Here is an 11,648-nt window from a genome sequence, read left to right as displayed (position 1 = left end):
AAGGAACCCTCTTAGTTGCTTTAGGGTTTTGGGATGAGGATAAGCCAGTATAGGCTGGATACGTTCCTCACTGAGGGCCCTGGTGCCTTTGGATAATTTTAGCCCTAAGTATTTAACTTGCTGTGAGCAGAGCTGAGCCTTTGGTTTGGAAACCTTGTAGCCACAGGTAGCGAGGAAATTTTAGAGTGCTTGGGTGGCTTGATGGCACAAGGTTTCTGAACAGGTAGCTAAAAGTAAATCATCCACGTACCAAAGGACAAGAGTGTCCAGGTATGAGAATTGGCTCAAGTTTTGGGTTAATGCCTGGTCAAATAGATGGGGGCTATCCCTGAACCCTTGGGGTAAAACAGTCCAGGTGAGTTGAGACGTTGGGTTTGAAGGATCTTCAAAGGCAAACAAGAATTGAGAGTCAGGATGTACAGGGATGCAGAAGAAGGCATCCTTAAGGTCCAGGACTGTAAACCACCCTGCATCCTCTGGTATTTGGGAAAGCAGAGTATAAGGGTTAGGTACAGCTGGTTATAGAGGGAAAACAGCCTCATTGATAATCCTGAGATCTTGCACTAACCTCCACTGTCCATTGGGTTTCTGTACTCCTAAAACTGGAGTATTGCAGGGGCTATTGCATGGTTTTACTAGGCCTTGGGCTTTTAGGTCCTTAACAATCTTTTGGAGTCCTTGTTGGGCCTTGGGTCTAAGGGGGTACTGCCTTTGGTAGGGAAAGGAGGTGGAATCCTTCAGTTTAACTTGAACAGGATGGGCATTCTTTACTCATCCATATTGTCCTTCTTTTGCCCAGACTTCAGGATTAATTCCTTCCTCAAGCAGGGGACAACAAACAGGTGTTCCTTCTCCTATGTTCAGGTGTATAATGGCCCCTGCTTTTGCTAGAATGTCTCTCCCTAACAAGGGAGTGGGGCTTTCAGGCATAATTAGAAAAGCATGTGAAAACAATAAAGTTCCCCAGTCACAACTTACTGGCTGGGAGAAGTATCTAGTGACTGGCTGTCCTAGGACCCCTTGGATAATGACAGATCTGGAGGGCAGTTGTCCAGGACAGGGGAGGAAGACTGAGAAGACCATGCCAGTGTCCAGAAGACAGTTAACCTCTTGGCCTTCAAAGGTCAAGCATACCTAGGGCTCTATGAGGGTGATGGCATGGGCTGGCGTTTGCCCTGGGCACCCTCAGTCCTGCTGCTGGATCATCTGATTAGTGGTTTCTGACTCAGATGACCTTCAGCCCCTGGGTTAGTGGGCCTTCCAGTGATTCCCTTGACATAAGGGGTATGGAGGAGGGGGTGGCTTTTTTCTACTTGGACAATCTTTTTTAAAGTGTCCTTGTAGACCGCACTGGAAGCAAGCCCTATTAGGCATTCGATTTGCCCAGTTTTTCCCTTTTCTAAAGCCTCCAAGTCCACTTGCTTGAGGGCCATGACTAAAGCGGTGACCTTTTTTAAAATCCCATTTATCCCGTTCTGCCTGCTCCTCCTGATCTCTATTTTAAAAAACCAAGGTTGCCAAGTTCAATAGGGTTTCTAAGTTTTGCTCTGGGCCTAAGGCAGACTTTTGAAGTTTTTTTCTAATGTCTGCAGCTGATTAAGTGATAAACTTATCCTTTAAGATTAGTTGGCCTTCAATAGAGTCAGGTGACAGGGAGGTATGCTTCCTCAATGCCTCCCTTAGTCTCTCCAGAAAGGCAGCAGGATTTTCTTCCTTTCCCTGTGTTATAGTGGACATCATTGAATAATTCACAGGCTTCTTCCTAGTTTTCCTTAGTCCTTCTAGCACGCAATTTAGCAAATGTCTGCCGCACCAATCTCCATGTTCTGATTCTGTGTCCCAATGAGGGTCTACGCTGGGAACTGCCTGCTGGCCTGTGGGGAATCATTCTCTTTCCTCTGTTGTCATCCTATCATTGAACTGACTGAGATACCAGAGATCGTCAAACTCTCAGGCTGCAGTTATGGCAGCACTTCTCTCATTTGAGGTTACTGTCTGATTTAGCAATAACATTATATCTCTCCATGTCAAATCAAAGGATTGTCCTAACCCTTGTAAAACATCAATATAGCTAGCCATCAGGGTCATTTGAGAATTTACCTACGTCTATTTTAATTTGCTTTAAATCTGAGAGAGAAAAAGGTACATGCACTCTGGCTAGGCCGAATTCTCCTCTTCCCACTGCTTGGAGGGGGCATAATCAGGGAATATGAACACTTTTTGCTTCATTGTTTACCCCTTTGTCTATTTCCTTTGGGACAGTTTAGGTTGAAGGGGGGTCATTATTAGTTCAGGAAGGAGTAGGGAGGACATGGGATAGAGAGGTAGACTCTGAGGGCTTCCTGTAGGGCATAAATCACACTTTTTACATAATTGCAAGTTGTCTCTTAATGAAAAGGAAGTTTGTACATATGGTGCTTCACTCCATTTGCCTTCTTTTCCACAAAAGAGGTCCAGCTGTAAGATGGTGTTATAATTTATACTTCCCTCAGGAGACCAGATTTCTCCCCTTGAAGAGGATGTCATGGCCAGGAGGTAATGCAGAAGAAAATAAGTCATTTCTTTCTTAGCTCTGAGGGTCAAATTGGTCCCAGTTTTCCAGAATACATCTTAGGGGTGTTTTTGCCGTAGGGGGAAGGTTTCCCATCTGAAAAAAGAACATAGGGATGCCAGCACCCCTAGTCATTTTCCGAAGAGCATTAGTCCTACAGCGTCCTCTATGGTCCTAATGCTTATTCCTTTCCAGGGTGCATCACCAACCATGGACCTCTGCTTATTGGATTAGTTACAGTCACTGATGTAGCAGTCCTGCACCCCTTTTCCCACCTTTCTTGACCACAAAGAAAGGGGTCTGGGCTGCTGGATTCTAGTGGTCCTTTACCAGCAAGTCCAATATTGCCTTTGTGCTCAGGGGTGAGTCCTAGAGCTGGGCTGGGTTCCTGAGTATTTCATAACAACCCAGCTGCCCCATCAAGATGCATTCCCATAAACAACAGTTCTTATGCAAATTCATTTCAGAGACGGTGTAGGTAACCTTTTGAGTCAAGATTGAGATAATCTTTTTTGATTGTGTAAGTACTTTAAGGCTTGGCTGAGTGTAAACAGCTGGCACATTTGAGCAGCTCAATTGTTAGGCAGTTTTTCTAACTCTGCTTCCACAAGAGTCTCCCTATCAATTACTGAATATCCATTGTAGTTTTTTCCTCAATCACCTGGGAGGAACCATCTATGGTCCTATCCTGAAGGGAGTTCCTCCTAGACGTTTGTATGGTAATTAAGATTTAAATCCCCCCCACCAAGGAAATCTGCTGGGTTAAGGGAATTATCAGTGGTTAGTGTTAAATTACCTTTTTCTAACAGAATAGCCCCATACTTTAAGATTTTTGAGTCAGTAAGCTACCTTTTTGCTTTTTTGACTTAGAATAACTCTGAACTGGTGAGGTGTGCTCACAATGAGGTTTCCTCTAAAAGTTACTTTTCCACTTTCTTCTGTCAGCAAAGCAGTTGCCGCTACAGGTTGAATGCATTTGGGCCATCCACGGGTTACTGGGTTAAGGATTTTTGATAGGAAGGCTATCAGTGGTCTCAGTGTTTTCAGGCTACGCCCTTGTTTACACTGACAACAAGGTAGTATTGGAGTTTATAGGGTCACGGAGAAGACCTTCAATTATCAATTATAGGTTTTAAATTTACCATGGCCTTTAAAGGAATACGGCACACTGTTTTTTTTTTTTTTTTTTCTTTTTACTATTTCTATCTTTCTCTTTCTTTCTCTTTGACTCCCTCTTTGTCTCTTTTCCTCTCTCTCTTCTCTGCCTCTTTCTCCTCTCTGGCTCTATCACCTCTCTGCCTCTGTCTCTCTCCTCTCTCTCTCTCCTCTCTGTCTCTCTCTCTGTCTGTCCCTCTGTCTCTTTCCTCTTAGCCATTTACAAACTTGGGGCCCTGGCAAGGGTGGTGGGGAACGGGTCCCACATAACTGCCCATGTCAAGAGCTGTATGCCTAAATTGGGAGGGACACCAAGGACAAGACTCTCTGGGTTTATATCCTAGATGCCTAAGGATGCAGTGTAGATCTTCCCTAGATCCCCCCTAGATCCCTTTGGAGATACAACTTGCTAGAGGAAATGAAAGTCTGAACCATTAGTACCTAGAAGGCAGGGATCAGAGGAAGTAGATTCAGTGGCAAGGAGAATTTTGGGGCTACACTTTCAAGAAAGTCGTGGTCGGGACCCAGGAGGTATGGGTCAGAAGGAAAGGTAGGGGCACACGGATGGGTGACTCTTGAATAGAGACTTCTGGCTGTGCCATGATCTCAACCTGCTAGTGCTGGGAGTTTGGGACAACAGCTTTCTGTCTCTAGTCGGCCCTCAGCTTCCCCAGGAAAATCGAAAGCAGAAGCTTGTTCTAGGCAGATGAATGCTCCCAACCCAGAAGGGTTGGGGGTTGTTAGAAAGCCCTTCCCCAGACAGCGTCACACCTGGGTCTTAAGTCTGGAGGCTGCGCCAATCGTTTTTAACTGGCCAACAGGTGCCCGGTATTGTCCTCCAATTCCAAGGAAGGATAGGACACAATAGCAAGCAAAAGTGGTCCAATATTACTCACTGCTTTGGAGGTCCCTTTGTGGTCACCAAAATGCTACTGGGGGGTCCTTGCTCGCAGCTAGGTGGTCCTTGCTCACAGAGCTCCCAAGATGGTGGCGGGCCACTTCCAAGATGGCAGTGGGCCACTTCCAAAATGGCGGTGGGCTGCTTCCAAGATGGTGCAAGCCTCCTGTTCTCTGACCTGGGGTTCATGGCCTCACAGATTCCAAGGAATGGAATCTTGGGCCATGCGGTGAGTGTTATAGCTCTATTAGAAGCCGTGGGTCATGGAAGAGAACCGTGAAACCCAGTGATTAGTGTTCAAGTTGATTTAGGATGAAGCTGGGCACTTAGCCGCGCAGGAACAATGGCAAGCCTTTAGCCTGATCAGGAGCGGCAAGGGGCGCCTCGCTGGATCAGGAGCAGAGCTGACACCCTGCCAGCTCTGGAGGGATGGAAGTCAAGGGCGGGTTTGCGAGGGTGGCAAACAGCAGTGGTGGACAGTGAAGGAAAGCTCAGCTCCAGTCGTAACAAACACGGACCAGAAGAGTGCAGTTGCAAGATTTAATACAGTGAAAACAGAGCTCCCATACAAAGGGAGGAGACCCAAAGAGGGTAGCCACCAATTTATATTTTTAATCATTTATATCATATAGATATATCACAAACTATATATGGTGTGATTTTCTTTTATATTTACATATTTACAAACATGTATCATTTACATTTTATGTAACATTCTTTTCTTCATTCAATCTTAGCTTTTAAAATATATCTACATTGAGATAAATATTTCTAATTTATTGATTTTAACTACAATGCAATGTTTATTCATATAAGTTTTTTTAAAACTATGTATTCATTCCTCTACTTATGGAAATATGTATTTTATTGATTTCAGGATATGCAATTTGCCACATTTTGCAGTCTCTGAAATCTGAATTCAGTGATAATGATGACAAATATATTCTTTATTTTCACTTTTTAAAACAAAGGTCAGCAAACTTCTATATAGAGCCAGACAGTAAACAGCTCTGTGGGCTATGCCATTTTTGTCATAATTATTCAACTCTGCCATTGTAACATGAAAGCAGCATAGGCAATAAAGAAGTCTATATACATGTTTGTGTTTTAGTTAAACATTAATTATGGACATTGAAATTCAAATTTTAGGCAATTTCATGTGTCACAAAATATTTTATCTTCTTTTAATTATTTCCCAAAATTTACAAATAGAGTAATTTATTCTAAGTTCATGAGATATATACAAACAGAAAAACAGGACAAATTTGGCCAACTGACTACAGTTTGCTAATACTTGCTATATGGAAAATGAGAAATAAATTAGTGAAATAATAGCACAATTAATTACAGAACGATGAGCACTGTGAAAGACAGATGTATAGGGATTTCTGAGAGCATAAAACAGAACGTACCTGGTGGTAGTAGCAAGAAAATGAGTTTATCTGATTCTAAAGGGCACTGCTTTTGATAATTTTTGTTCCATTTGGAATGAGAAATAGGTGTTTAGTGAATGAAACCAGATTAAGCTTCTGTCAGCAAAATAGTTCAGAAAAACACTTTCAAATGTACTTTATTCCAGATAGAACAAGATAAAATGAATCAAAGCAGTGTTTGTGGAAATAAGCAGCATATAAACAAAGAAGGTCAATTTCAGGCACTTCTTCAAAGTACCTTCTTACTGTCTATTCAAATCAAATCCAAGTTCCAATGGAAAGTATATTTAAGGAACTGAAAAAATGCAGGTCCAAAATCTAGGTTCAAAGTTCATGTCCATATGGAATTATATCAAGCTAAACAGCTTCTGCACGGAAAACAGTCAACAAGCTGAAGAGACAACCCATAGAACATATTTGCAAATTACCCATCTGACAGGCGATTAATACGCAGAATAAATAAGAAGCTCAAACAACTCAGGAATAAAAACAAATAATCCCATTTTAAAATGGGCAAAAGATATGAACAGACGTTTCTCAGAAGGATACATACCAATGGCCAACAGGTATGTGCAAAAATGCTCAACATTATTAATCATCAGAGAAATACAAACCAAAACTACAATGAGAGGTCATCTTGCCCCAGTTAAAACAGTTTTATCCAAAAAGATAACAAGTGCTGGTAATCATGTGGAGAAAGAAAGATCCCTGTATGCTGTTGGTGGGAATGTAAATAGTACAGCCACTACGGGGAATAGTATGGAGATTCCTCAAAGAACTAAAATTAGAACTGTCATATGATCCAGCTACTGGGATCCCACCAATGGGTATATATCCTAAATAAAATAAATTAGTATATTGAAGAAATATCTGCACTCCCATGTTTATTGCAGAACTATTCACAATAGCCAAGATATATACTCAATCCAAGTGTCCATCAATGGGTAAATGAAAAACAACAAAAATGTGGTATATGTACACATAGATTATTATTCAGCCATTGATAGGAATGCAGTCTTGCCATTTGCAACAACATGGATGGAACTGGAGGAAATTATATTAAGTTAAATAAGCCAGGCACAGAAAGACAAATATCACATGTTCTCACCAGAGCTAAAAAAAAAATTTTAGTTCTCAGAGCTAAAAAAAATATTCAACTAACAAAAACAGACAGTAAAATGATGGTTGCCAGAGACTGGAAAGAATAGTGAGGAAAGGGGGATAAAGAAGGGGTGGTTGATGGATACAAAAACTGTTGTTAGAGGGAATAACATCTAGTGTTTGGTAGTACATTATGGTGACTACAGTTAACAGTAATTTATTGATTATTTTAAAATAACTAAAAGATTAAAACTGAAGTGTTCCTAACACAAAGAAATGATAAAAGCTTGAGGCTATGGATTCTCCAATTACCTTGATTTGATCATTACACACTGTAACCTTGTATCAGGCTATCATATGTATCCATAAATATGTGCACATAAATATGTGCTATTCGTATTTATCCATAAGAATTAAAAGTAAATATTTTTTTTCAAAGTTCATGTGAAAATCTGAGGTCCACAGTCAAAATCTATGACAAAGTGAAGTCTAAATCCAGTTCTAAGGGCTGGCCCAAAGTCTATGTGTAAAGATAAAGACTGTCCAAGGTCAAAGTCCAAGATACATTCTCATAATTCACGATCTTGTCCAAGTTCAAGGTCCAGGTTTAATATCAGGTCTAAGATCTAGGTCAAATTCATTTCCATGTTCAAGGTTCAATGTCCAGGATAAGGTAAAGATCCAGGGTCAAGAGCATAGTTTTAAGGTTCAGGTTCATATCTAGGTCTAGGATTGAGGTTTGTGTTGAAGTTCTAGGTCTAAGGTCAGGAACAGATCAAGATGTGAGATTCAAGTTTAGGATTAGTTGTCTAGGTCAAATTTAAATGACTAAAGTCCAAGTCCACAACCATGGAGCATAATTAAGGTCAGATTCGAGGTTCTGGATGAATACAATGTCAAGTTTTAGGTCCCACGTCCAGTTCCAATGTCCAGGTTCAGGTGCTAAGTTCAAGTTAAAGTACACAGTCAAGGTTTACATCAAGGTCTGAGATCCAGGTCTCATTCTGATGTCTAAGTTTGAAATCATGGTTCAAGGTAAGTATAAAAGGTCCAAGATCCAATTCCAGTGTCCTTATTCAGTATAAGTTCATGGTCCATGTTCATAGTCAAGATCCAATATACGTACCCTAGGTCTATTTCAGGTTCATGACTGGGGCACCAGTCCAACATCCAGGTCTAGATCCATGTCTAATGTCAGACCTAAATTCTAGATAAATTCAGGTTCTGAGTTTTTCTTCCCTCTTTTCTCTCATTATGTCCCCTTTATGACATTTGTTACTTCTTCTAGATTGTATCCCCCCTTTTTCTTCTTACATCCCAATCTAACATAAGTTAATTCTCTAAGATTGTTCCTCCTTCTAGTCCATTAATTCTTTTATTTACCTCCTTTGACACCTCCTAATTCCAATATTCAGCCCTCATTTTTCCCTTTCTCCTGTCTTGTGATACATGCTAATTCTCCAATATTTTCTTAAGTTTTATAACATCAAAAAAGCTCTTATCAATGCTTTCTGTCTTTCTATGGCAGCTGCTCAGGGCAGGACTGAAAATCAGACCTGGAACAAGGACCTCATCTGAGTAAGATTGTTACATCTAGACAAAGACTTATCTTTTAAGTGAAGAAGATTATGGTGACAGATGTACCCCTATAATGTGAACAAATACAATCTAGTTTCAGGATTTTAATACTTAATGAATCCTATGTTGGTACTATACATAATTGGTAACTCTGCTTCCCTGGCTACCTCCAGCCATTAGATGTAGGATTTATGAATGTACAGATTAGAAAGTCTTAATATGTTAATTCATATAGGATATGAAGGCCTTTACTGGGAAGTAACCAGCTCCTCTATGTTGCTATTAATGAAATGATATGGTCAGAATTGGAACTTGGATTCATAATTCATAAACAAAAGTGCTCTATTGAAGGCCTTTGAAAATGTAGCTTAAACTTATAAACTATAAAAGAAAGTATTAATAACATATTTTACACAGAATGAAACACTTCTATAATGCAATATATTTTTAAAAAGCTAAGTCCAAAGACAAAACTATGAACAAACATTTTAACTTATGCCAAAATGTACATAAATATATAATGATTTTCTATAAATTGATTTTTAAAACCAACAACTCAATATGAACAGGCTGTTCACAGTAATGGAAATACAGTTTTCTTCTTCATCTTTCTTCTTTCTTCTTCTTTCTACTTTCTTCTTTCTTTTTTCTTCTTCTTCTTCTTTTTTTTTGTGTCACCCAGGCTGGAGTGCGGGAATGCAGTGGTGCAATCTCTGCTCACTGCAACCTCCAACTCTGGAGTTCAAGCGATTCTCCTGTCAGCCTCCTGAGTAGCTGGGACTACAGGTATGCGCCACTATGCTGGGATAATTTTTGCGTTTTTCTTAGAGAGGAGATTTCCCCATTTTGGCCAGGCTGGTCTTGAACTCTTGGCCTCAAGTGATCCACCCACCTCTGCCCCCCAAAATGCTGGGCTTACAGGTGTGATCCACTGCACTTGGCCAGGAAATGCAATTTTCTTTTAAACATACCAAAAAAAATTTATGATTAACCTATTATAAGTATGCTAATGTATAATAAAATAATTGCAAATTAAAACTTCACTGAATCATTTGGGATACCTCTGTACTCTGCTCCAATTTTTCTAGAAACCTAAAACTGCTCAAAATTAAAGTCTATTAATTAAAATCAAACTTCACTGAATCTATAAAGTTGGCAAAGATCTAGATGTTTCATTACAAACCGTGTGAGCAAGACTGTGAGGAAGCAGAATCCTCATACATAAGATAAATTGGTGTCATGCTTCCGCCTCAAGAGGGTAATTTGGTCGTATTTATCAAAATTAAAAATGCGCACTTCTTTTGATCCTTGAATTTTACTTCTTGATATTTATTCTACAGATACAATTACATACATGCAAAATGAAGTGTGTTCAAAGATGCTTATTACAAGATCATTAGTAACTAGAGAAGAAAGGAAATAATCTAAATGTGTATCAAAAGAGAATAAATACCATGATATCTCCAGCTAGTACAATATGAGTCAACAGTTCCTGAGCCAGATGTGTTTTGGAATTCAGAATTTTTTTACTGAAAGATAATATGGTAATAGCATACTACATCACACTTCCAGAAGGGTCTGGGACAGCACCTGTTTACCAACTGCATCAACAATTTGCATCATGTTTGAAAAATAACATTTGGTGGCATTATATATAGATAAAACATAAGTATACTTACTTCAGGTCAGGCCAGCTCAGTTCAGACAGGTTGAGATTGCATCACTGGGGTAGGCAAAATAATGGCCACTCAAATATGTCTATGCCCTAATTCCTGGAACCTATGAGTTTTGGAGTTATTATATTAAGTTGCTTACATTGACAAAAGAAAATTTACAGATGCAATTACCACTGTGGACACTGAAATGAGGAGATTATCATAGATTTTCTGGGTATACCCAATCTAATTAATTGCATAAATCATTAGAAACAGAGAACTGTCTTTGGCTGGAAGGAGAAGAAGACAGAAAAGGAAGAAAGATGTGGAAGAAGGAAAGTCAGAGAAGGGCTTTGTGCACTATTACTGGCTAAAGGGTGAAGGGGGCAAAAAGAAGTGCAGGTGTCCTTGAGAAGCTGAGAGAAGCTGACAACTAACAAGGAAACTGAGATGACATCCCCACCACCAAGTAACAGAATTCTGCCAACAATCGGAATGAGCTGGAAAGCAGAGTCTCTCCTACAGCCCCCAGAAAGGAGACACTAAATTTTGCCCAGCGAGACCTGAAGCAGAGAACCAATGATCCACAGTGTACCTGTCTATCTAACCTACAGTACTATGAGAATAAATGTGTACTGTTTTAAGGGTCTGATTAGCGGTAATTTGCTCAGGACACAATTAAAAACCTCAACATTTATCAAATCAGCAATAAAAATATTTTGCTTTCAGTGCTTTTACTTTTTTCTGTTTTTAAAAAACTTTTTGTTAAAATATAACATATATACAGAAAAGTCCACAAATGGCAAATGCAAAGTGCTTAATGAATTTTCAATAACCGAATACATTAGTGCAACCAGAGTCCGGACCAGACAACAGTGTATTGTCAGCACCCTGGAAGATCGCCCCCCGTTTTCTTCCGCGGTCCCTTGACTTCAAATATGTGAACAAATTTGGCTTCTTTCTGAACTCTACATAAATGGAATCAGCATATCTACTGTCTTATGTCTGGTTTCTCTCAATCAACTTTGTGTCTGTAAGATACGTCCAAATTGTTTTGTATAATTCTAGATCGTTCATCCTAATTGCCCCATGGTATTTCATTATATGGTTATGCAGAAATGTATTTATTCTTTCTGCTATTGAGGGACATTTGGGTAATTTTCAGTGTTTGGCTTTATGAATAGAGCTGCTAAGAACATCTAATACATGTTTTGTAGCCAATGTCTTGTACACATTATTCTTGGATACTGTAGATATGTAGAAGTGGAATACTGAGC

This window comes from Mandrillus leucophaeus, unplaced genomic scaffold, assembly GCF_000951045.1.
Source record: "Mandrillus leucophaeus isolate KB7577 unplaced genomic scaffold, Mleu.le_1.0 Scaffold84, whole genome shotgun sequence".
NCBI lineage: Eukaryota > Metazoa > Chordata > Mammalia > Primates > Cercopithecidae > Mandrillus > Mandrillus leucophaeus.
Note: the sequence above shows the minus strand (reverse complement) of the source record.